We start from the raw sequence: 27,186 nt of genomic DNA, 5'->3' as shown, positions 1-27,186 counted from the left end.
TATAAAGTCACCTATCAAAGAATGTACAATAAAACAGAGAAATACAATATTCCTTCATCTAAAGGTCTGGAAGGAAAATACTGGCCTTTACAAGAGAGAGAAAACCTAGAAAATTGAACGGTATGTCACAGGTTTGGACCTGGGAATAAAAATATTATCCAGAAGAATCTTCTCTTCTCCACGTTCCTAGATCATTTCTACCCATGCCAGGACCCTGAATAACTTTCTCCATTCAGAGCATGTAAACACTGTTGAAGCGAAGAGAAGTCTCTAGCTTTCGAGAGATAGAGTACATAAAGGTTTTTCCTGTGTCACAGGAGACATACCTGGAAAAGGCACTCTCACATCTGGTCAGTGTAAAGAAAGCTGTTTGTAGGTAGGCCATGGCGGTTCTCAGTGATATCATCATTAGGCCTTCCATGAAAAATCTCTTGTATCCTGGAGAGCCCTATTTTCTCCTGTGTTGTCACAAATGTTGTCGTGTCTGCAAATGCCTCTTGTATATTCATTCAGTATAATATAGGGTTTACTAATTGGCCTCTAGTTCAGAGGAAACATCAATTTGGGATTGAGACCAAAGAAAATGTAAAGCTCAAAGATGTTGAGAACGAAGATGGCCTTCTGTCTTGGTATAAAAAAAAGGAAGAAATATGGCAACCCTGGGGAATGTCATTGAGTCCTTGGTAGGTGTCGAGTAGGTAAGTTGAAGAGATAGAATTGATCTGAACCTTCCACACCTGGAATCAGGAGCTCAGAGCCTGTCAGAAGCATCTGGACTTCCCTGCTTCTAGTGGATCCTGTAAGTCAGAGAGTTTATATCATTAATATCTTTATCCGAAAGGGCAGGTGTTTGGAAGGGCACTGTTCTTTCCTTAGAGCTCATGGCTCTTATTTTTTTTTGCCCAGAAGAAATAGGTCCTAAGGAAGAAGTTAATGACAAGTATTGTGTCCACAGCTCAGAATAAACTCCTTGATTATTTGGATACCTATCGTACAGTTTGTGTCTGATACCAGTGTTTAGGAGAGAGACATGTTTTTATTTCATCATATCAGTCTTTCCACTAGTAGTACTCTGACTTTCTTTGCCTGATAGTGACCCTTAATATTTCTCAGTCAATGTGTGTGAATAGATGGCAGTCTTATATTTACCTTATTTTTTTTTGCTTTTTAGCAATTTTTTTGCTTTATTAATTTGATTTTTCCATATTTACATTTCAAATATTTTTGCCTTTCCCAGTTTCCTGCCTATAAGATCCCTAAACAGTCCCCCTACCTTTCTTGTATAATCCCCCTTACTGCCCTTTGACATTCCCTTGATTTGGTAATGAAACCTAGTTTAGACCAAGGGAATCTCCTTCCATTGGTGGCCAATAAGGCCATTCTCTGCTACATATGCAATTGTAGCCATAGGTCTATCCAAGAACAATCTTTGAATATTCGTATAGTACCAGGGAACTCTGGTTCGTTGGCATTGTTTTTCTTATCAGATTGAAAGCTCCTTCAGCTCTTGTCATTCTTTCTCAAAATCTACCAACAAGACATCTGTTTTTCAGTTCACTGGTTGGCCACTACTATTCACTTCTGTATTTGACATGCTCTAGCTGTGTCTCTCAGGAAAGACTTATATCCCTTTCTTCTAATCATGCAATTCTATGCTTCATCATTTTTATCTAGTTTTGTTGGTGAAGCAGTTTGTATAAGGCACTTTGGTGGAGATGGGGGACATCTTTGTCTGTCTTTGTGAGTGGACATAGCTTTCTCCCATGTTTTGCAGCTGGCGAAGGTATTAAAGTCACATGTGGAGAGGGGGCAGGACTTAATCTATTTGTGGAATATGAGAAATCATTGAGATTACCTTTAAAAGTAGAAATTTTACAGCCCTCTTTGTCTGATGGGACCTGTTGTACCTCACCTTGACAATAGATGTCTTCTCCAAAACATTTGGAGGAGAATTGAAAAGACTGGAAACCTGTAGGATAGGGAATGAACATTTGAACCTCCTTTGGAAACTCTGTCGGACAGATAACTGATCACCCAGAAGACTGGGCTGTACTTAGACTTCAGGGATGGAGAGACTGCCACTTCTCCCCACCTGTGCCCACATCCCTAGCCCAAGAGGAAACTGCATAGTGCCGCTGGACACATGAATATAGGAGCAGTCAAGCTGTAGGAGTCCTGTAGTACAAATGGCATATGGATCAGAACTGGTCCAAACAATATCCTACACACAAATCTTCTGTGGGGTGGGGAACACTTAGACCATCAGAAGGGCAGAAACTCCTGAGAACTCTGCTCACATTCCTGACAAAAAAAAAAAAAAAAAAAAAAAAAAAAAAAAAAAAAAAAACACCTAGCTCCATCTGGGCCTCCTGTTCATAGTGACCTAGTAGACATTTCTGGTTGAAACTCTCATTGAGAGCTGAATGGCTGCCCAAGAAGCAACTTCAGGTCTGAGACCAGAGGTGAATACAACTATTCTGCACTAAGTGACCTGACTAGTGGATTCAGGACATGCAAAAGCAGAACTCCTCTGGGACCAGGCACTTCCAGTTTCTAGCTGGCTCCTGAACCTTGCTGATCCTGGCCCAGAGCTCCCTGCTCCTAGACGATGTGGGAGAGAGAGCTGATCACCCAGGAGTCTGGGCAATACTGAGCATACAAGGCACAGAGACCGCAACTTCTGCCCACCATTACCCATATCTCTGGCCCAAGGCAAAACAGCATAGTGCCTCTGGACCCAGGAATATAGGAGGATTAAAAGTGCAGGAGCACCATGTTCCAGACTGTGCCTGGATCTGAACAGAACTGATTAAACAGCTCCCTGCACACAAATCCTGAAGGTGGAAGAACTAGAACTTCAGAGGAGCGGGCATTCCTGGGAAACCAGAGGAGACTACTCTCTGCCCAGATTCCTGACTCAATAGGAAAACACCTTGTGCCTTCTGTCCTCCCTCCCCCCGACAGAAGGATATAAGAGAAATATGTGAAGTTCCTTCAGGTTCCAGCCCACAGGGACAGCTGAAAGCCAGTGGACAGGAAAAACTGCATGCATGAGGTAAGAATACTCTGTTCCCATAACTGGGTAAAAACAAAATAGGAAAACATGTCTACAGCAGTCCTGACACATGAGCCTACAGGACGGTCAAGCCACTGTCAGAAAGAGTAAGACACGCTAACTCCAGAGACAACCTGATGGCTAGAGGCAATAACAGGAATTCAAACAACAGAAATCAAGACTATTTGGGCTCATCAGAGTCCAAATCTCCCAACAATGCAAACACTGGATATCCAAACACACCAGAAAAGCAAGATCTAGATTTAAGTTCACATTTTATCATGATCATGGAGGATGTTAAGGAGGTCATAATTAACTCCCTTAAGAAAATACAGGACAACAGAAAATTCAGAAGTAAACAAGTAGAATCCCAGAAAGAGGGAACACAAAACTACCTTAAAGAACTAATGAAAAAAAAAAAAAAAACAGGAGAAGAAAATGAACAAAAAATCCAGGAGTTAAAAATGGAAAAGAAACTATAAGGTAAGCACAAAGGAAGACAACCTTGGAGATGGAAAACCTAAAAAAGAGACCAGGAGTCATAGATCTGAGCGTCACCAACAGGATAAAAGAGATGGAAGACATAATCTAAAGAGCAGAAGATTCCTTAGAAAACATTGACACAACTGTCAAAGATAATGTAAAAAAGAAAAAAAAAAAAACTCCTAGCCCAAAACATACAGGAAATCAAGGATACAGCAAGAAGATCAAACCTAAGGATAACAGGTATAGAAGAGCGTGAAGACTGCTAACATCAAGGGACAGTAATATCTTCAACAAAATTATAGAATAAAACTTCCCTAATCCGAAGAAAGAGATGCCCATAAACATACACAAAGCCTACAGAACTACAAATAGACTGGACCAGAAAAGGAAACCCTCCCATCACATAATAGTAAAAACAGTAAATACACAAAACAAATAAAAATATTAAAAGCAGTAAGTATATGTATAAATAACATATAAAGGCAAACCTATCAGAATTACGCCAGAATTTTCACTAGAGACTATGAAAGCTGGAAGATCCTGGACAGATATCATACAGACCCTAAGAGAACAGAAACGCCTTCCTAGGCTACTTTATCCAGCAAAATTCTCAATTAACATAGATGGAGAAACCAAGATATTCCATGACAAACCCAAATTTACACAATATCTTTCTAAATATCCAGTAATTCCAAGGACACTAACTGGAAAATCCCCAAAAAGGAGGCAAGTAAAATCATAAAGCAAGAATTAATCTTTTCACAACAAAATAAAGAGAAGGGAAGCACACAAACATTAACTATCCTCCAATTATGAAAATAAGAGAAAGTGATCATCGCTATTCCTTAATATCTCTCAACATCAATGGACTCAATTCCCCACTAAAAATACACAGATTGACACACTGGATATGTAATGCGGACACAGCATTTTGCACTACAGGAAACACACTTCAGAGACAAAAAGAGACACTACCTCAGAGTAAAAGGATGGGAAAATAATTTCCAAGCAAAATTTCGCAAGAAACAAGCTGGAGTGGCCATTCTAATATCATATAAAATCGACTTTCAATGAAATGTCATCAAAAACCATAAGGAAGGACACTTCATATTCATCAAAGCAAAAATCCACAAAGATGAGCTCGAAAACTAAAATATCTATGCGCCAAATACAAGGGCACCTACATAGAAACCTTACTAAAGCTCAAAGAACATATGGCACTGGAAATAATAATAGCAGGGGATTTCAACTCCCTACTCTCATCACGAGACAGATCATGGAAAGAGAAATTAAACAGAGACATAGTCAGACTAACAGAAGTTATAAACCAAATGGTCTTAACAGATACTTTAGAAAATTCTATCATAAAACAAAAGGATATAACTTCTTCTCACCAGTTCATGGCATTTTCTCCAAATTTTATCATATAATCAGTCAAAAAGCAGGCCTCAAATGATACAGAACGATAGAAATAATCCAATGCATTCTATGAGACCACCATGGGCTAAGTCTGTTCTTCAATAACAATGAGGAGAGCACACCCACATATACATGAAAGTTGAACAATGCTCTACTCAATAATAACTTTGTCAAGGAAGAAATGAAGAAAGAAATTAAAGACTTCTTAGAATTTAATGAAAATGAAAGTACAATATACCCAAAATTTTGGAACACAATGAAAGCTGTGCTAAAAGGAAAACTCATACCTCTGAATGCCTGCAGAAAGAAACTGTAGAGAGCATACAAGAGCAGCTTGACAGTACACCTAAATCCTTTAGAACAAAAAGAACCAAATACATGCAGGAGTAGTAGAAGGCAGGAAATAATCAAATTCAGAGGTGAAATCAACCAAGTAGAAAAATGGGGATCATACAAAGAATGAACAGATCTAAAAGCTGGATCTTTAAGAAAATCAACTGATTACATTAACCCATAGCCAGACTAATCAGAGGGCACACAGAGTGTGTCCAAATTTACAAAATAAGAAATGAAGAGGGAGACAAAACAGCAGAATTAGAACAAATTAAAAAAGTCATCAGATCATCCTACAAAATCCTAATTTCAACAAATTTGAAAATCTGGAGAAAAGGACAATTTTCTTGTTGAATGTCAGGTACCAAAGCTAAACCAGGAACAGAAAAACCATTTAAACAACCAGTAACTTCTATAGAAATAGAAGAAATCAATAAACGCCTCCCAATCAAAAAGAGTCCAGGATCAGATGGATTTAGTGAAGAAATCTATCCAAAATTCATAGAAAATTTCATACTAGTACTTTGCAAACTATTCCACAAAAATGAAGCAGTGCACTACCTAATTCCTTTCATGAAGCCACAATTACTCTTATCCCTAAACCACACAAAGGCCCAGCAAAGAAAGAAAACTTCAGACCAATTTCCCTTATGAATATCGATGCAAAAATACTCTATAAGTCTTGCAAACTGAATCCAAGAACACATCAAAATAATCATCCATCATGATCAAGTAGGTTTTATCCCAGGCATGCAGGGATGATTTTGTATATGGAAACCATCAACGTAATCCATTATGTAATCACACTCAAAGATAAAAACCCAATGATCGTTTCATTAGATGCTGAGAAGGCATTTGATAAAATTCAACACCCTTTCATGATAAAGGTCCTGGAAAGTACAGGAATTTAAGGCCCATTCCTAAACATGTACAGCAAATCCATAGCTAACATTAAACTAAGTGGAGAGAAACTTAAAGCAATCACACTGAAAACATGGAGTAGATAGGCTGCCCACTCTCTCACAACTTATTCAATATGGTTCTAGACATCTTAGCCAGAGCAAGCATACACTAAAGGAGTCTGCTTAGATTGGATTGGAAAGGAGGAATTCAAAATAGCACTGTTTTAGACGATATGAAAGTATACTGAGAGACCTCAAAAGTACCACCAGAGATTTACTAAGCCTGATAAACAATATCAGCAAAGTGGCTGGGTATAAATATAACACTGAACAAAAGCTAAACAAGTGGAGAAAGAAACTAGGGATACGACGCCCTTCACAATACCCCTAAATAATACAAAATAACTTGGGTGACTTTATCCAAGCAAGTAAATATATGAGCATATGAGCAGAACTTCAAGTCTCTGAAGAAACTGAAGGAGATTTCAGAAGATGGAAAGATCTTCCATGCTCATGGACTGGCAGGATTAATACAGTAAAAATGGCCATAATACCAAAAGCAACCTACGGATTCATTCCTATCCCCATCAAATTTCCAATCCAATTCTTTAGAGTTAGACAGAACAATTCATAAATTCATCTGGAATAAGAAAAACTCAGAATAGCTAAAACTCTCCTCAACAATAAAAGGACTTCCTTGGGAATCACTATCCCTGAACTTAAGCAGTATTACAGAGCAACAGTGATAAAAACTGTGTGGCATTGAGACAGAGGCAGGCAAATAAAACAGTGAAACTGAACTAAAGACCAGAAATGAACCCATACACCCATGGTCACTTAATTTTTGAGAAAAAGACAAAACCATCCAATGGAAAAAAAGATAGCATTTTCAGCATATGGTGCTGGTTCAACTGGAGGTCATTATGTAGAAGAAGGCAAATTGATCCATTCTTACTGCCTTGTAGAAACCTTTAGTCCAACTGGATCAAGTACCACCACATTAAACCAGATACACTCAAACTAATAGAAGAAAAGTGGGGAAGCATCATGAACATCTGGTTTTCCACTAGCACTCACTTCTGTATTTAACATGCTCTAACTGTGTCTCTCTGGAACGTTCTTTCTCCAGTTCTTGGCAGCATGCACCTCTTAGCTTCACCAATCTTATGTAGTTTTCCTCTTTGGCTGTTCAGTTGGTTAAAATTTTATTTTTCCTTTTATAAAAATGGAATATTTTGTTTAATTTCAAATATTATTCACTTTTCTAGTTTTCCAGTCATAAGACTCCTATCCTTTCCCCAACCAGTTCTTCTATAAAGGTGTTCCCCTCACCAACCACTCACTTTCGCAGCACCCGTGACATTCCCCTACACTGGGGGTTCCAGCTATGGTAGGCCTAAGAGCCTCTCCTTCCATTGATATCCAACAAAGCCATCCTCTACTACATATACATTTGAAGCCATAGTTCTGTCCATGTACAGTCTTTGAATATTGGTTTAGTACCAGAAAGCTATGGGTAGTTGGCATTGTTGTTATGGGCTTGAAAGCCCATTCAGTCCTGGTAATCCTTTCTCCAAATTTACAAACAAGAGGTTTGTTTGCATTCCACTGGTGTGCCAATAACCTTCACATCTGTAATTGGCATGGTCTACCTGGGTCTCTCAGGAAAGATCTATATCCATTTCCTGGCAGCATGCACTTCTTAGCGTCATCAATCTTATGTAGTTTTGTGGCAGATCTATCTATCCATCTATCTATCTATCTATCTATCTATCTATCTATCTATCTATCTATCTATCATCTATCTATCTATCTACCTCTATATCTGTCTCTTCTTATCTATATCTATATCTTTATGTATATCTTTATCTATATTTATATTTATATATCTTTATCTATATCTATATCCATATCAATATCTATATATATCTATATATCTAAATATATATATATAACTATCTAAATATATATATAAATATATGTATGTATGTACATATATATATATATATATATATATGTATATATGTGTATATGTATATATTTGGTGGCTCCTACAGCTATGTGGTTTGGTGGAATTTTAGGATGGATTCTGTAGAACAAGGTCAAAAATGTAGAAATGCCAATCAAATTCCTTCCTGTTATTATGGACCTATTGAAGTTGAGGTTTCTCTGGACATCAAGCCATTCCTCTTTCTGTCCATCCTTCTGAGTCTTCTGTTTCACCTGAGAAAGAATAGTGGTAAAACCTCCTAAACCCTTTTGTCTGGCCCTGGGAACACAGGAAGGTACATGTTTTAGAACTGATATCTAATAGGAGTAGAGATCTGCCTTCTATAGTACATGATGGCCTGTGCTTTACTGATGTCTCATAGTTTTTGGATAAAATAAGGATTTGGGAGTATTATTTGAAGTAGGAACACAATATTGACAGTTATATTCACTCTATAACTGGTCACGCTTTGTTGCTAATTTATTGCAAAAAATGAAATTGCAAAACGGAATTATTGAGTACACATTCAGGAATATATATATATATATATATATATATATATATATATATATATATGGTGTCTTCTACAACTATGTGTGTGTATATATATATATATATATATATATATATATATATGTATGTATATATAAATTCTCCTATAAAGGAAAGTACAATACGAAAATAAAATACAATGCTCAATCAATTAAAGGTCTGTAGGGAAAATAATGGCCTTTGGGAAACAGAGAAATCCTAGGAAATTGAGTGTATGTCACAGGAATGGACCTGGAAATAGAATTCTTATCCAGAATAAACTCCTCCACCCCATGTTCCTAGATCATTTCTACCCATGCCATGTGCCTGACTAACTTTCTCCATTCAAAGCATGAAAACACTAATGTAGGAAAAAGAAGTCTGTAGCTTTAAAGAGATAGAGTACATAAAACATTCCCCTGTGTCATAGGAGACACTTCTGGAAAAGGCACTCTCAAAACTGGTCACTGTTAGGAAAGCTGTTTAGCAGGTAGGCCACGGCAGTTCTCAGTGACATCATCATTAATCCCTCCCTCCAAAATCTCTTGTAACCAGGAGATCTCTATCTTCTCCTGTGATGTCACAAGTGTTGTTGTGTCTGCAACTGCCTCTCAGATATTCCTTCAGTACCTCTAGGGTTTACTAATTGGCCTCTAAGTCAGAGTAAACAGCCTTTGGGAGGGAGAACAAAGAGGACGAAAAGATCTGATATGGGAAGAAAAAAGGAAGCTGGCCTTCTGTCTTGGTATAAAAAAAAGAAAAGAAATAAGTGGTCCTTGGAACAGCTCGGTGAGTACTTGGTAGGGATTTAGTGGGATTGAGAAAGAGACTGCCTTGATCTGAGCCTCCCACCTATGGCAATCAGGAGTTGGGAGCCTCTCAGAAGCATCTGGACTTGCCTGTTTTTATTGTTCCTGGAAGTCAGAGAGTTTATATCATTAATTTCTTTATTCAATAGGCCAAGTGTTGTGAAGGGCACAGTTGTTTTCCTGACAGCTCATGGCCTTTACTCTTTTTGACAAGAAGAAAAAAGTCCTAAGGAAAAAGGTAGAGACAGATATAGTGTCTCTAGCTCAGAATAAACACCTCCATGTTTGCATATCTATAGTGCAGTCTGAGAAGCAGCATTGCTATTAGGTGACACATCATCATCTCAGTCTTCCCACTAATATTTCCACTGACCACCACTTTACTTTTCTGAGTCAATAGGTATGATTAGCTGTCAGTTTTTTCTTCTTTTATTTCTTTCATTTTTTTATGTTTTAGCAATTTTATTGCTTTTTTTAACTTGATATTTCTATATTTACATTTAATGTTATTTCATTTCCCATTTTCCTACCCAAAAGGTTCCTACCCGTATCCTTCCCCTTTCTTCTCTAACCCCCCCCCCAACTGTGCCTTCACATTCCCTTGAACTTGGAGACAAACCTAGAGAGGACCAATAGCTTCGGCTTCCATTCATGATGAACAAGGTCATCCTCTGCCACATGCAGTTTGATCCATAGTTCTGTCTGTGTACATTCACTGAATATTGGTCTAGTATCAGAAAGCTCTGGGTCATTGACATTGTTGTTCTTACGGGATTTTAAGCTCCTTCACCTCTTGTAATCCTTTCTCAAAATCTGCCAGCAAGAAGTCTGTTTCAGTTCACTGGTTTGCTCTAGCATTAACTTCTGTAGTTGACATGATCTACCTGTGTCTCTCAGGAAATATCTATGTCCAGTTGCTGGCAGATTGCACTTTTTAGCGACATCAATCTTATCTAGTTTTGGAGGATATATACATATACATATATCCTCTTTTAGGTGGCTCCAAGAACTATGTGGTTGGGTGGAGGCAACATGGATTCTGAGCAACTAGGTCAAGAATATAGAGTTCAGAAATGACAGTGCCAAATAAACTCCCTCCTGTTCTTATGAACCAATTGAAGTTGAGGTTTCACTTGCTCTCAAGCCATTCTTCTTTCTGCCCATCCCCCAGTATCTTATGTTTGGCCTTCAGAGAAATAATGGTAAAATGTATGACCCTCAAGTCTAGCAATGGGAACACAAAAAGGTAGATCGTGTAGTACCGATATTAAAAAGTACTAGAAACTGAATTCCATAGTTGTTTTGTCCTTTGCTTTTTTGAAAATTAAATTGGACACAGAAGTTTTGAGTACACATACAGGAATATTAATAAAGTATCTTATTATTGAATGTACAATGAGAAAGTGAAATACAATATTCATTCAGTTAAGGTCTGTAGGCAAAATTCTGGCCTTTGGGAAATAGAGAAATCCTGGGATATGAACTGTGTATCACAGGAATGAACCTGGGAAACAAAAATTATCTAGAAGTATCTCCTCCACTCTATATTCCTAATTCGTTTCAAGCCATGCTAAGCCCCTGACTAACTTTGTCCATTCAGAAAATATAAACTCTAATGAAGCAAAGAGAAATTGCTAGCTTTAAAGAGATGAAGTATGTAAAGGTTTCCACTGTTAGACAGGAGAAACTCCTGGAAATTGCACTCCAAATCTGTTCAATGTAAGGAAAGCTGTTTAGCAGGTAGGCCATGGCAGTTCTCAGTGACATCATCATTAGGACTCCCAGAAAAATCTCTTGTATCCTGGAGAGACCTCGCTTCTTCTGTGATGTCACCATTGTTGTACTGACTGCAACTGCCTATCAGATATTGCTTCAGTACCTTTGGGTCTTCAAATTGGCATCTAATGCATTGTAAATAGCCATTTGGGAGGGCAAACATAGAGGATGAAGTGATCAGACATGGGGTGTAGAAGGTGACCTTCTGTCTAGGTATAAAAAGAAGAAAAACGTGGTCAATGGGAAAGATCCTTGAGTCTTGGGTAGGTGTTGAGTAGGTTCACTGAAGAGATAGCCTTGATCTGAGCTTTCCACATATGGGAATCAGGAGCTGGGAGCCCCTCAGAAGCATCTGGACTTCCCTGCTTGTTATTTTTCTTGGTAGTCAGTTAGTTTATATAATTCATTTCTTTATCCCCAAAGCCAGGTTTTGGGAAGGGCACTCTAGTTTTTCCTGAGAGCTCATAGCTTTTATCCTTTTGTCAAAAAGGAAAAGGTCCTAACAGAAAAGGTAAGGCAAATATTTTGTCTTCTGCACAGAGTAAATTCCTCCATGCATTGTATTCTAATAATGCAGTTTGTGTCTGGCACTGATAGCTGGAAGGGAGAAGTGCTCCTAGATGAGACTTCATCATATAAGTCTTTCAACTAGTAATACTCTGACTACCATTCCCTGACAGTGACCCCTTAAAATTCTGAGTCAATAGGTGTGAATAGCTGGAAGATTTCTTTTCTTTCATGTCTTTCATTTTTTTAAAAATTTTTAACTAATTTTATTGCTTTTTTAATTGGATATATCTAAATTTTCATTTAAAATATTTCCATTCCCAGTTTTCTGACTGAAAGATCCCTTACTGGTCCTCCTACACTTCTCTTATAACCACCCTTACTGCCCCTGGATATTCCCTTGAACTGGGAGTCAAAGCTAGGCAGAACCACGGGTTCTCCTTCCATTATCACCCAACAAGGCCATCCTCTGCAACATATGCAGTAAGAGCCATAGGATTGTTCATGTTCATTGTTTGAATATTGGTCTACTACCAGAAAGCTCTGTTTCATTGGCATTGTTGTTCTTATGGGTTTGAAAGCACCTTCAACTCTTCTAATCCTTTCTCAAAATCTACCAACAAGAAGTTCGTTTTCGGTTCACTGGTTTGCCACTAGGGTTCATTTTGTGGTTCTCCCTGCAGTTTTCTGTGTTTGATGCAAATTCAACTGCCCCAAAGTCAGGTGCATAGTCCTGTACTCAGAACTCAGGTTACTTCACAAGAACTACCTCCCCATTGAATGTGTAAAGTATAAGTGAGTGGCAGGAACAGGATAGAAGGAGGGTTAATTTGTGAGGAGAAGGAAGAATGGTCAGTAGAGATGTTTGAAGGAAGAGGAGGACACTAGAGGAAAAAAGAGGATTGTAATATGACAGAGTGAGAAGCCATGGCAGGTGAATTTAAGATTCTGCTCTGTGTATTTACAAGTCGTTTTTAATATTCATAAGGGATGGGTAGTACCCTACGTGGTGTGTTTAAGTGGGCAAATATATCTAATCAACTAAATCAAAGATTATTGTGCTGTGTGTTTTTTATGTGAGGGTTTGAGTATGGAAGAGTGTGTGACGGCATGAAACACTGTGTAGCTGAGGACTGGGAAGGTGTTTATGCCAAGATATCTAGCAGAGAATTTCAGACACTTCGGTGCCAGAGTTAGCAGGATAAAACAAAAATTTACTTTTTATTTTTATAGTTTTACAAGAATACAGTCACTTCCGTATATAATATGCTCTAGCTGTGTTTCTGAGGAAAAATCTATATTTGGTTCCTGGCAGAAAGCACTTCTTAGATTCATCAATCTTATCAGGTTTTGGTGATATATATATAGGTGGCTCCTTCTGCTGCTTGGGTAGGGGGAATTTTCATATGGATTCTGTGTAACTAAGTCAAGAATGTAGAATCCACAAAGGACAATGCCAAATAGATTCCCTCCTGTTCTTATGAACCTATTGAATTTGAGGTTTCAGTGGACCTCAAGCCATTCCTCTCACATTCCTTCCTCTTCTATCTTATTATTCCTCAAGAAAAAATCATGGTAAAACATCCACAACCCTCTAGTCTGGCCATGGGAAAACAGTGAGGTAAATAATACAGAACAGTTATCAAATGGGACTAGAGAACCTAATTCTATAGTCCATGTTGGCCTTCGCTTTACTGATATCTGGTAATTTTGGGATAAAATAAGGACTTGGGAGTTTATCATTTCAAGTAGCTACACAATATTTACACTGTTATACTCATTCTATAACTGGGCCACCTTTCTTGCCAAAATCTTTGCAGAAAATGGAATTGGAAAACAATTTTTGAGTACAAATTCAGCAATATTTATTAAGTCCCATATCGATAAATGTACATTAAGAAAGTGAAATACAATATTCATTCAATTGAAGGTCAGTAGGGAAAATACTGGCCTTTGGGAAATAGAGAAAACCTACAAAATTGTACTGTATTTCAAAGATTGTACCTGGGAATAAAGTTAATATCCAGAAGAATCTCCTCCACTCCATGTTACAAAATCTTTTCTACCCATTCCAAGCCCTTGACTAACTTTTTCCATTCAGAGCATGTATCCACTAATAAAGCAAAGAGAAGTGTCTAACTTTAGAGAGATGGAGTACATAAAGATTTCCACTGAATCTCAGGAGCCATAACAGGAAAGGGCACCCTCAAATCTGATCAATGTAAGGAAAGCTGTTTAGCAGGTAGGCCATGGCAGTTCTCAGAGACATCATCATTAGGCCCTGCCTGAAAAATCTCTTGTAACCTGGAGAGCTTTATCTTCTTTTTTGATGTCTCTAGTGTTGTCAAGTCTGCATCTGCCTCTCAGGTATTCCTTCAGTACTTCTAGGGTTTTGTAATTGGCATCTAATTCAAAGTAAACAGCCATCTGGGAGTTAGAACAAAGAGGATGAAGAGATCAGAAATGGGGAGAAGAAAGCTGACTTTCTGTCTTGGTCAAAAAAAAAAAAAGGAAAAAATATGTGTGCTTGGGAAAGCCCAGTGATGCCTCGGTAGGTTTTGAGTGGTATTGCTTAACAGATAGCATCGATCTGAGCGTCCCACATATGGGAATCAGGAACTGGGGTCCTCTCAGAAGCATCCGGACTTCTCTGTTCTTATGGTTCCTGGAATTCAGAGAGTTTATATCATTCATATCTTTATTGCAAAAGCCAAGTGATGGGAAGGGCACTGTTGTTTTCCTGAGAGCAAATGACCTTTATTCTTTTTCACAAGAAGAAAAAGGACCTACGGAAGAAAGGAAGGAAAAGTATTGTGTCTCTTGCTCAGAGTAAACTCCTCCATGCTCCTGTTTCTTATATTTTGCCTTAAGAAAGAATCATGATAACACATCTACAGCCTTCAAGTCTGGCCATGGGAACACAGTAAGGTAGATCGTGTAGTACCGATATCAAATATGACTAGAGAACAGAAATGTATAGTCCATGTGGACATTTGCTTTATTGATGTCTGGTACTCTTTGGATAAAATAAGGATTTGGGACTTTATCATTTGAAATAGGTACACAGTATTTGCACTGTTATACTCACTCTATAGCTGGGCCCACGTCATTGCCAAAATCATTGCAGAAAATGGCATAGTAAAACAGGATTTTTGAGTACACATTCAGGAATATTTATAAAGTCCCCTATCAAGGAATGTACAAATGATAAGTGAAATACAATATTCAATCACCTAAAGGTCTGTAGGGAATATACTGGGCTATACAAGGCAGAGAAAACTAGAAAATTGAACAGTATATCACAGGAATGGACCTGGAATTAAGTCCTCCTCTCCAAGTTCCCAGATCATTTCTACCCATACCAGGACCCTGACTAACTTTCTACATTCAGAGCATGTAACCACTATGGAAGAAAAGAGAAGTCTCTAGCTTTATAGAGATGGAGTAATAAAGTTTTCCCCTGTGTCACAGGAGACATACCTGGAAACGGCACTCTCGAAACTGCTCAATGTAAAGAAAGCTGTTTAGAGGTAGGCCATGGAAATTCTCAGTTATATCATCATTAGGCCCTCCATGAAAAAATCTCTTGTATCCTGGAGATCCCTAGTTTCTCCTGTAATATCATGTTGTCATGTCTGCAATGCCTCTCGTATATTCCTTCAGTACCTATAGGATTTAGTAATTGGCCTCTAGTTCAGAGCAAACAGCATTTTGGGAGTGAGAACAAAGAGGATGAAAAGCTAAGAGATGGGGAGAAAGAATATGGCCTTCTGTCTTGGTATAAGAAAAAGGAAGAAATATGTCGACCCTGGGAAATCTCACTGAGTCTTTGGTAGGAGTTGAGTAGGTACGTTGAAGAGATACAACTGATCTGATCCTTCCACACATGGGTTCAGGAGCTTAGAACCTGTCAAAACTAACTGGACTTCCCTGCTTCTAGTGATTCCTTGAACTCAGAGAGTTTATATCATTAATATATTTATCACAAAAGCCAGGTGTTGAGTAGGGCACTGTCCTTTTCCTTAGAGCTCATGCCTTTTTTTTTTTGCCCAAAAGAAAAGGGTCCTAAAGAAGAAGTGAAAGAAAATTATTGTGTCCTCAGCTCAGAGTAAACTCCTTAATTATTGGATTACCTATGGTGCAGTTTGTGTCTGATACTGGTATTTGGGAGTTAGACATGTTTATAGTACATCATATCAGTCTTTTCACTAGGATTACTCTGACTGCCATTGCCTGATTGTGACCCTTTAAATTTCTCATTCAATATGTATGATTAGAAGGCAGTTTCCTTATCTTTAACTTATTTAATATTTATTATTTTTAGCAAGATTTTTTTTGCTTTTTTAATTTGATTTTCCATATTTACATTTCAAATATGTTTGCCTTTCCCAGTTTCCTGTCCATAAGATCCCTAACCAGTCCCCCTACCCTTCTTGTATAATCCCTCTTATTGCTCTTTGAAATTCCCTTGAATTGGTAATAAAACCTAGTTTAGACCAAGGGCATCTCCTTCCATTGGTGCACAACAAAACCATTCTCCGCTACATATGAAGTGGGAGCCATAGTTCTATCCATGTACAATCTTTGAATATTTGTATAAAACCAGAAAACTCTGGTTCGATGGCATGGTTTTCCTTATAGGATTAAAAGGTCCTTCAGCTGTTGTAACCCTTCACAAAATCTACCAACAACAAATGGGTTTTCAGTTTACTGGTTTGCCACTAACATTCACTTCTGTATTTGACATGCTCTAACTGTGTCTCTCAGGAAAGACCTATATTTGTTTCTTCTAATCATGCAATTCTAAGATTCATACATCTTATCTATTTTGGTGGCTAATATATCTATCTATATCTATATCTATATCCATATCTATAATCTGTATATCTATATATCTATATATCCATATATCTATATAACTATATATCTATATATCTATATCTGTATATGTGTTTATCTATATATCTATATATCTACATATCATCTATATATACAAATATATATCTATATCATCTATATACGCACATTTATATGTATATACATACACACACATATATATATATGTACACATATATATATATATATATATATATATATATATATGTAAATTATAGCTACGAAGTTAGATGGAATTTTAACATGGATTCTGGGATACAAGATCAAGAAAGTAGAATCCACAAATGACAGTTCTATATAGACTCTCTCCTGTTCTTATGAACCTAATGAAGCTGAGGTTTCACTGGACCACACTCTATTCCTCATCCTGCACATCCTCCTGAATCTTATGTTTGGTCTGAAGAAAGGATCAGGGTAAAACATCAAAAACCTTCAAATCTTGTCATGGGAACATAGTAAGGTAGATAATGCAGAACTGATATCAAATGGGACAAGGGAACCAAATTCTATAGTCCATGCTTTCCTTTGCTTTAATGATGTCTGGAAATTTTTGGATAAAATAAGTGTTTGGGAGTTTATCATTTGAAGAAGGTACACAGTATTTACACTCTTATACTCACTCTCTAGCTGTGCCCCCTTTGTTGACAAAGTCATTGCCAATATTGAATTGGAAAACAGAATTTTTGAGTACACATTCAGGAATATGTATAACGTCCCCTCTCAAGGAATGTAGACAAAATAGTTAATACAATATTTATTCAATTGAAGGTCTGTAGGGAAAATACTTGCTTTGGAGATACAGAGAAAACCTAGGAAATTGAAGTGTATGTCACAAAAATGGACCTGGGAATAAAATTATTATCCAGAAGAATCTCCTCCACTCCATGTTCCTAGATCTTTTCTTCCCATGCCAAGCCCCTAACTAACTTTCTCCATTCAGAGAATGTAACCCCTAATGAAACAATAGAAGTACTTAGCATTGGAGAGATGTAGTATGTAAAGATTTCCACTGTGTCACAGGAGACACTCATGGAAAAGACACCCCCGAAATTGGTCAATGTAAGGAAAGCTGTTTAGCAGGTAGGCCATGGAAGTTCTCAGTGACATCATCATTGGGTCCTGCCTGAAATATTCTTGTATCCTGGAGAGCCCTAACTGGTTCTGTGATGTTTCTAGCATTGTCCTGACAGCAACTGTCTCTCGGATATTCCTTCAGTACCTCTAGGGTTTACTAATTGGCCTCTAATTTAGAGTAAACAGCCATTTGGGAGGGAGAAGAAAGAGGGTAAAGAGAATAGAGATGGGGAGAAGGAAGCTGGCCTTATGTCTTGGCATAAAAGAAAAGAAAAACTATGTGGTTCTTGTGAAAACACCCTGGGAAGATGGCTTTAGTTCTTTTGTTCTATGGGTTAACCAAGCTCATGGAGAAGTTGCTGAACATCCTAAAGACCTTTGGGCAGATGATAAATATTCTAGATACCCCTTTTTAGATTTTGATGATCCTGAGGATTCTGTTGCTGATGGTAAATGTTTCCCAGGAAGAGTCATAGAACCAGATTGATTTTTTTGATGCTTTAGAGGACATGGAATTTTTCTGATATACTTGGGCTAATGGCACAAGGTCTAAATGATTTTTTTTCGATGTGGACTTTCCATCATACCTTTGGAAATATAAAAAGTGTTATTGTATTTTGGAGTATAATTTTCACAATGACAAATTACTTTGAGGATGGAGAACACTTTCTGGAACCCTAGAGAGGGGTGAAGAAATTCCCTGAAACCCTAGGGCAGATTGGTGAACATGCCTTTTTGGTAGAAGGCGGAGGTACTTGAGCATCCTGGGACAATATGGTATATCCAGCATGCCCTTGTAAGGATTGGCAGATTTCCACAATTCCTTCATAATTTTTGGAAAATTTCAAGACCCTTTGGACAGATGGAGAACGTGTGGGACTCACGTGAGGAATGTTCTAGCTTTTGGTGTCTCTTTGGCAGCAGAAGATGGCAAAGGATCCCTTTTGGCAGAAGGGGTAATGTTGAAACTGTCTTCCTTAGAGGAGAAATTTCTCAAGAGTCCATCAGAAGGTTCAAATCTTAACCCTTTGTTTCTAGAAACTGGATGCCTGTGGTCCATTTTGGTAGAGGGAGAATGTTGACAATTTCTCCCCAGAGTGGACATGTGAAATAAATCTACTTGGGTAGATGGAGATAGTTGTAAAGCATGTTTTTCAGATGCAGTAGATCCTAAGACATCCTTCTCAGATGAGGAAGGTCTTAATGTACTGTGTATATGTTTAGAAATGCTGACTGTGATATCAGAATGGGGGGTAGGTATTAGAACTACCTCAGAAGATGTGACCTCTCCTAGAGCATCATGGACATATGTGAGGGGGCTGAGAGCCTCATGATCAGATAAGGATGTTTCTAGATATTTTTGTGTAATTGAGGAAGTTCCAAAAAAAATTTCTTCTGCTGGAGAAGTGGAAATAGAGTTCTGTGTAGAAGTGGCAGGTTCCAAAGCCTGACTGGTAGGCAAAACAGGGTCCAAGGCCCCTTCAGAATATAAGGTAAAATCCAAAGTCTTTGATGTACTTTGCAGATGTTTTGGGCCCGATTTTGGGTATAAAAAAGGACTGGCAACCATTTGTTCATATTTGTAAGAGTGCGTAGCATCTTCTGTATTTGGGGAAGATGGCCTGATCTTGAGGAGATAAGGAAGTTCAAATAGTCCCCCGTGAAACCTGCAGAGGTCATATGCATTCTTTTGCACAAATGGAAAACAAGGAATCAATTTCCTCAGATATCAAGGATGCTACAGCCACTAGTGTTTGCATTTCATGTTCCACCACTCCTGGTTCACATACAGTTGGATCCATAATGTTCTCTACAGATGGAATATGTCCAAGAAAATCTTTTGTATATGTGTCACATCAACCAGCCTTTCCTAAGATGTGGCTGTGGGTAGAATTCCTTTAGTAGATGTATCTTGTCCCACCGTCTCTTAATGAGATAGAGTACTACTCAGAGAATCCTGCTTAGTTTTGGAAAATTCTAGCTTCTCTGATGTATATGTGAAAATTTTGGAGCCTCTCCTTTTGGACAGTATGACCTAGAGTCCCCTGTGGAGAAAGGGGATATTTACTCTTCTCCATACATTGTGTAAATATGGAGTCTGATGTAATGTCTCTCTTTTTCTCTGAGCTGTGTTCCCTGTAGTGCAAAATGCTGGGTCCTCATTCCATATCCAGTTTGCTAATTTGTGTCTTTTTAGGGGGCAATTGTGTTCTTTGATGTTTAGATATATTTAGGAATAGTGATGGTTGCTTTCTGTTTTTTCATAATTTGAAGTTAGTTTATGTTTGTGTGCTTCTCCTCTCTGTTTTGTTGAGAAAAGTTTAATTTCTTTCTTTATCTATGGTTTTACTTGCCACAATGTGTTGGACTTTGCCATTGATTATCCTTTGTAGGACTGGATATGTGGAACGATACTGTGTAAATTTGGTTTTGTCATGGAATATCGTGAAACCCGTTAAGCTCCTCTGCTTCTCCAGCCCTTCCCTCAGCTCTCCAGTGGAACTCACTGAGCTCCATCCAATGTTTGGCCGTGCATCTGTGCAGTTGTTTCAGTCGGCTGCTCCATTGTGCCTTCCAGAGGAAAATAATGCTACCCTCCTGTCTGCAAACACAAGAAAAGACCATTAATAATGTCAGGGTTTGCCGTCTGCCCATAGGATAAGTCTCACATCCGGCCACTTATCCTTTGACAATTCCCTCATTTCCTCTTCCATCTCTGTCCCTGTGTTTCTTATAGAGGGGGCAATTTCTGGGTCAAAATTTTGGGGGTGGTTTGTGTCCTTAACCTTCCACCATAGGTCCTCCGTGGCTACGGAAAGTGACCATTTCAGTATCTGTATCCCCATTGCTACGAGTCTCAGCTAAAGTCACCCTCATCGATGCCAGGGTAGCCTCACCCATCCCAGATTGCAGGCAAATCATAGAGATAGCACCAACCCTGGACAGTCACTGATTTCAGTTTATTCTCTTGGCTCTCTGTCCCTTGTGCACGCCTCTCCCAAGAAATGATTCTCAAACCCCATATCCCTTCCCATCCCCTCAGCCACCCAATCCTTTCCTTCCATCTGCCTCCTCTCATTATTTTATTCCTCCTTCTGAGTGAAATCAAAGCATTTTTCTTGGATCTTTCTTCATGTTTAGCCTCTTTGGTTCTGTAGATCGCAGCGTGTGAATTCTGTACTTTATGGCTAATACCCTCTTTTAATCACTTAAATTTAATCATGTACATGTTACTTTGGGTCTCAGTTACCTCATTCAGAACAATACTTTCCCATTCCATCTACTTGACCGCATCTTCACAATGTCCTTATTTTTCATAGCTGTGTAGTATTCCATAGTGTAAATGAACCACATATTCTGTAGCCATTCTTTCATTGAGGGGCATCTCGGTTATTTCTATTTTCTACTCATTATGAAGAATGAAGCTAGGAATATGATGGAGCACGTGTCTTTGTGGTATGGCAGATGTCTTTTCAGACATAAAGCCAGGAGTAGTACAGCTAGGTCTATAGGAAGAATATTCCTCGTTCTTTCAGAATCCACTGAATAGATATGCAATGTCATTATTCAGTTTTGATCTTCCCCGGCAAACGGTATTTGTATCCTTATATTTATCAGCTTCCTCAAAGGAGGATGCCTCTAACTAGACCTCTATCATGTATTAAGGAGATCGCATATGAACCTTCTGTCTATTTTAATTGTTCAGTAAATGCTAGAGCCTATGACAGGGAGCCAGAGAGGAAATTTGATAATGGAGGGTGGAGGATGGGGTTAGGTAGAGAGTCAGAATAGGGTAAGAGAGGTATAGTATTATTACTATATAATAATTTAATATACTAACATAATATATAAATATTAATTATATTGAATCATGATATTAATATTTAATAATTTAATATATAAATGTACTATATCTTTATTTATTATTTATTATAATAATATAATTCAATATATTAATATACTAGAGTAATATTTATTATATATTAGCATAACTTTGATATATAACAATTTAAAATGTTAATATAGTATATTAATATTACTTATATTATTATAATGTTAGTATATAATAATTTAATATATTAATTTATTATATAATATTATATATATGTATATACACACACACACATAAATATACTGCATGCTATGCAACATCCACAAAGTTAACTCCAAGTGAGCTCGCATGTTAATGGGAAATCCTGAGGGTAGAATATTTTTTTTTCAGTTTTGTTTGCTTATATGGTGGATCACTTTGATGGGTTTACCTAGATTGATCCACTCCCGCAACCTCAAGAGGAAGCCTACATGATGGCACTGAATGGCGGTTTTGATATGCCCTTGGATATTATTTTGGAACATTTTACCTAGTAATTTTTCCACCAATGTTCGTAAGGGAAATTCGTCTGAAATTCTTCCTTGTTGAGTCGTTTGTGATTTAGGTGTCAGGGTGACAGTGGTGACATGGAATCAGTTTGGCTATTTTCCTCCTGTTTCTGTTTTTTGGAGTAGGTTGAGAATTCTTTGAAAATCTGGTAGGAGTCTGTACTCAAACAATCTGGCCCTGGGGCTGTTTCAGTGGGGAAACTTAATTACTGTTTGTGTCTCTTTAGTTGTTATAGAGCTATTTACATAGTTTATCCTACCTGAATTTACCTGTGATCAGTGTAATCAGTCTACACAATCATTCACTTTGTTCAGAGCTTCTAATTTTTGAGACAGCAGGTATTTGAAGTGAGACCTAAAGATTCTGTGACTTTCATCAGTGTCCATTGATACGGCTCCCTGGTTCAATTCTGCTTTTGTTATTTGGATGATTTCTCTCAACCTATTAGATTATCTGTCTGTGTGTTTGTCTGTCAGGTTGATGTTCCAAGGAACCAACTCTTGGTTTTTTTTTTTTTTTTTTTTTTTTGATCTTTGTATTCTCTTTGTTTCTGATGGATCACTTTCACCCCGAGTCTGATCATTTCTTGCTGTCTCCTCCTTTAATATGTATTTGCTTCTTTTTATTTTAGAGATTTAGGGTGTGCTGTGAAGTTGCTAGTGTGTGGTCTCTCCGGTTTCTTTATGAAAGTGCCCAGTGCTGAATATGCAAGTTCCTCTTAGCACTACTTTCCTTATGTCCCTTAAGTTTGAAGAAGCTGTGCCTTCATTTTCATTAAATTCTAGGAACCCTTTTTGTTTTTCATATCTTCTCGGAACTGGTTGTTTTTCAGTTGCGAGCTATTTAATTTCAATGAGTTCATACACTTTTTCTTATTGTTGAAGTCCAGTTTTAATCCGTGGTGATCTGAAAGATCCAATGGTTAGCACAGTCTTTCTGTATCTGTTCTGGCTTGTTTAGAGTGGGAGAACATGGTCAGTTTATGATAAGGTTCCATGAGGTACTGAAAAGAAAGAGTGTACTTTTGTGTTCGAGTAAACTATTCTGTAGATATCATTGAGGTCAATCTAATTGAACCCCGTATTAGTTACATCATTTATATTTTTTTAGTTTCTGTCTCAATGGCCTGTCCTTGGTGAGAGTGGGACATTGATGTTCCCCACTACTAATATTTGAGGTTCGATGTGATATTTAAGCTTCAGGAATATTTCTCTCACCAATGTTGCTGCTTTTGTCTTTGACACATAGACATCCAGAACTGAGATGACATTTTGGTGGATTTTTCTTCTGAAGCATATGAATTGTCCTTCCCCATCTGTTTTGATTACTTTTGGTTGAAAGTCTGATTTGCCGGATGTTAGAATGGCTACACCATCTTGTTTCTTGTGTCCATTTGCTTGGAAAACTTTGCCGATCCCTTAGTCTGAGGTTGTGTCTATCTCGGCTGCTAGATTGTGTTTCTTGAGTGCAAAAGAAGGATGGATCCTGTTTTTAAATCCACTGTATTAGCCTGTGTCCTTTTACTGCTGAGTAGAGGCCATTAATGCTTAAAGGTATTAATGAGAAGTGATATTTAGTTCATGCTATTTTGATGTTACAGGAGCAGGGCTTTTTCTTTGCTTGCATGTTTTTTGGTTTTTGTTTTTTCGATTGGGATGTTTGAGTGTTTTTGTGAGTATTAGATCTGTTCTGTAGGGTGCATGATTTTTTTGTTTGCATGTTTTTGTTTTTGTTTTTTTGGAGAGCTGTAAGAGTATGCGTGAGAATATGAGATCCCTTCTGTTGGTTATGCTATGTAATTATTAATATCTAGTGGGAGGCAGGGACGGTTCAATTTCTTAAAATCCATCAATATAATCTACTATATAATGAGACTGAAAGAAAAAAAATCACATAATGATCTCATTAGGTGGTGAAAAAACTTGCAAAAATATTCCAACCCCCCTTCATGTTAAAAGCATCAGAGAGATCAGTGATACCAGTCCTATGCAGAAACATAATAGAAGCAATGGACAGCAAGCCAGCACGCAACATCAACATAAATGGAAAGAAACATAAAGAAATTCCATTAAAGTTAAGGACAATGTAAGGATGCCCACACTTCCTACTCAGTATAGTATTTGAAATTCTATCCAGGTTAAAAGCATGGTTCAAATTTGGTTCTGAAATGGAGTATGGCCAAGGCCTGTGAAGGAGGAATGGCGCACAGCTTTAGAACTCCTGTAGTATGGCCCACTCTTCTGCCCAGTCCCGTTGGACCTTGGAGAGTCAGGAACCCAACGAGGACTTCATGCAGAGTGTCACTCGGTTTTTGCACTAATATCTCTCTTAATCTAAGAAGTGCATGAAAATCCTCATGGAGCTTCACACCACTCAGAGGGCAGCGCCATTGGTATTTGCAATAACAGTGGTCAAGATCTTTTAGGATTTGCCTCTGGGGCAGATCAGTGCTTCCATCATTTCCCGAGGAAATGTAGAATGGTCAGCGACGACCGCCAACCTTAAAACACATTTGGAAAAGTAAATTGCTTGTGAAGCTGACTAAGACGTTGTCCCTACTGACTCTGAGGTAATAAAAAAATTATGTAACAGTTTGAGGTTTGGAAAGGCTGGGACCTTTTAAGGTCAGGGATCAAGAACAATGGCGGCACAGGCTAATGGTGTGACTGTCACAAAGGCTGAACTGTTGATGACTGATTTCTGTCCCAGGTTTAGCCTCAGTTCCTGATAGGTTTTAATAAGGATTGCCAATCACAGATGTGCATTCTGATCATTTAAAGCAGATATGACATTTTTATACAGATATTTAGATTTCTGTTTTTTTAAAGATTCTTGAGTACTGTTAAAGATAAATAATACAATATTTAAACATTTCTCTGTAAATTGAAATTGATTACTTATGATGTTACGTTGGCCTTGGGAGGAATTTGATTTCTTTAGGTGTACTATGTAATATTTGTTCTAATACAGTATTGGGTATCATTTTTTCAGCACTATGCAAGAAAATAAAACTAGAACATGATCACATTTGTGTAATATAATATTCAATAAATTAATGGTCTATATGGAAAATACTGCCTGTCGGGAAAAAGAGAAAACCTAGAAAATTGAACTGTATGTCACAGGAATGAACCTCGGAATAAAAATATTATCTAGAAAAATCTCCTATACTTTATTTTCCTAAATCATTTCTACCCATGCCAAGCCCCTGAACAACTTTCTCCATTCAGAGTAAGTAACCACTATTGAAGACAAGAGAAGTCTCTAGATTTAGAGAGATATAGTATGTAAAGGTTTCCACTGTGTCACAAAAGACTCACCTGGAAAAGGCACTCTCAAAATTGGTCAATGAAAGCAAAGCTGTTCAGCAGGTAGGATATGGAGGTTCTCAGTGACACCATCATTAGTCCCTCCCTGAAAAATCTCTTGTAACCTTGAGAGCTCTAGCTCCTTCTGTGAGGTCATAAGTGTTGTTGTGACAGCACTTGCTTCTTAGATATTCCTTCAGTACCTCTAGGGCTTACTAATTGGCCTTTAATTCAGAGTGAACAGCCATTTTTGAGGGAGAAAAGGAGGATGAAGAGATCAGAGGTGGAAAGAAGGAAGATGCCCTTCTGTCTTGGTGTTAAAAAAGGAAGAAATACGTGGTCCATTGGAGAGCTAAATTAGTCCTGGGTAGGTTTTTAGTGGGTTCCCTGAAGAGACAGCCTTGATCTGAGTCTTCCACATATGGGAATCAGGAGATGGGAGCCTCTCAGAAGCATCTGGACTTCCCTGTTCTTATGGTTCCTGGAAGTCAGAGTGTTTATATCATTCATTTCTTTATTCCACAAGCCAATATTGGGAAGGGCACAGTTGTTTCCTGAGAGCTCATGACTTTTATTCTTTTTGTCATGAAGATAAAGTTCCTGAGGAAGAAGGGATGAACAAGTATTGTATTTTCAGCTCAGAGTAAACTCCTTCAGGCTTTGGATCCCTATAGTGCTGTTTGTGTCTGACACTGATATCTGGGATAGAGAAGTGCTTCTAGTTGAGATTTCATCATCTCAGTCTTTCAGTAGTATGACTCTACCATTTCCTTACAGTGACCCTTTACATTTCTGAGTCAATAGGTGAGATAAGCTAGCAGTTTCTTTTATTTTATTTCTTCCATTTTTTTCATTTTTAGCAAATTTTATTGCTTATTTAATTGGATATTTCTATATTAACATTTCAAATGTTATTTTCTTTCACAGTTTCCTGTCAATAAGACCCCTAACTGGTCCCACTACCCTTCTTCTATAACCTCCCTTACTGCACCTTGACATTCTTTGAACTGGGAGTCAAACCTGGGAAGGACAAAGTTCTTCTCCTTCCATTGGTGCACAATAGGGCCATCCTCTGTAACATATGATATTGGAGCCATAGTTCTGTCCATGCACAGAATATTGGATTAGTACCAGAAATCTCTGTTTCTTTGGAATTGCTTTTAGTATGGAGTTGAAAGCTCCTTCAATTTCTTTGGAGCGATGTCCTTGCCGTCCTCCAATGTTTATGTTATTATTATGGTTAGAATTATGTATGACTATTTTCATGGAAAATCCCCACCCAGCTGCAGAATACTAATACACATCTGGTGGTCAAGAAAAATAATAATATTTCAAAGTTGTCCTGCTGACTAATAATATGACATACCTGTGACATTTCTGATATTATGTCAACATCAGCTGACTCCCTGACCACACCAATACTGTATCTTTGGCCTGAGTAAATGTTTCTTACTTCTTGCCTCCCTCTGTTACCCCTGTTATGGTATAAATTCATCCTTGGAGGAAAATAAAATTTTTGCCTTGATCAGACTCCTATCTTAACGTCCTTCTTTGCGACCCTTGTCCCCAATTCTATTCCTGGCACCCTCAGACCTCTCACTTACAAATGGCTACCAATGTGCAGCTCTTTGAAGATGTTCTTGAGGAGAACGTCTATCACTGTGAATAGGCTGGTCTGTCTTTTTGTTTGTGGAAGCCTTCGTTCCCCCTTGGAGCTTT

The 27,186-nt window shown here is 37.9% G+C and overlaps 1 long non-coding RNA gene across 1 annotated transcript; it reads right to left on the bottom strand.

The window, feature by feature from the left end:
- Positions 1-17,445: 17,445 nt before the first annotated feature.
- Positions 17,446-25,575, bottom strand: LOC147997996 (uncharacterized). Its single transcript, XR_015647435.1, has 2 exons — positions 25,480-25,575; positions 17,446-20,380 (listed from the first exon to the last, which is right to left on the bottom strand). It is a non-coding gene; the product is annotated as an uncharacterized LOC147997996 (long non-coding RNA).
- Between the last annotated feature and the right edge of the window lie 1,611 nt (positions 25,576-27,186).

Source organism: Rattus norvegicus, chromosome Y (assembly GCF_021556685.1).
Source record: "Rattus norvegicus strain SHRSP/BbbUtx chromosome Y, alternate assembly SHRSP_T2T, whole genome shotgun sequence".
NCBI lineage: Eukaryota > Metazoa > Chordata > Mammalia > Rodentia > Muridae > Rattus > Rattus norvegicus.
This window is presented reverse-complemented; position numbering and strand designations above follow the sequence as displayed.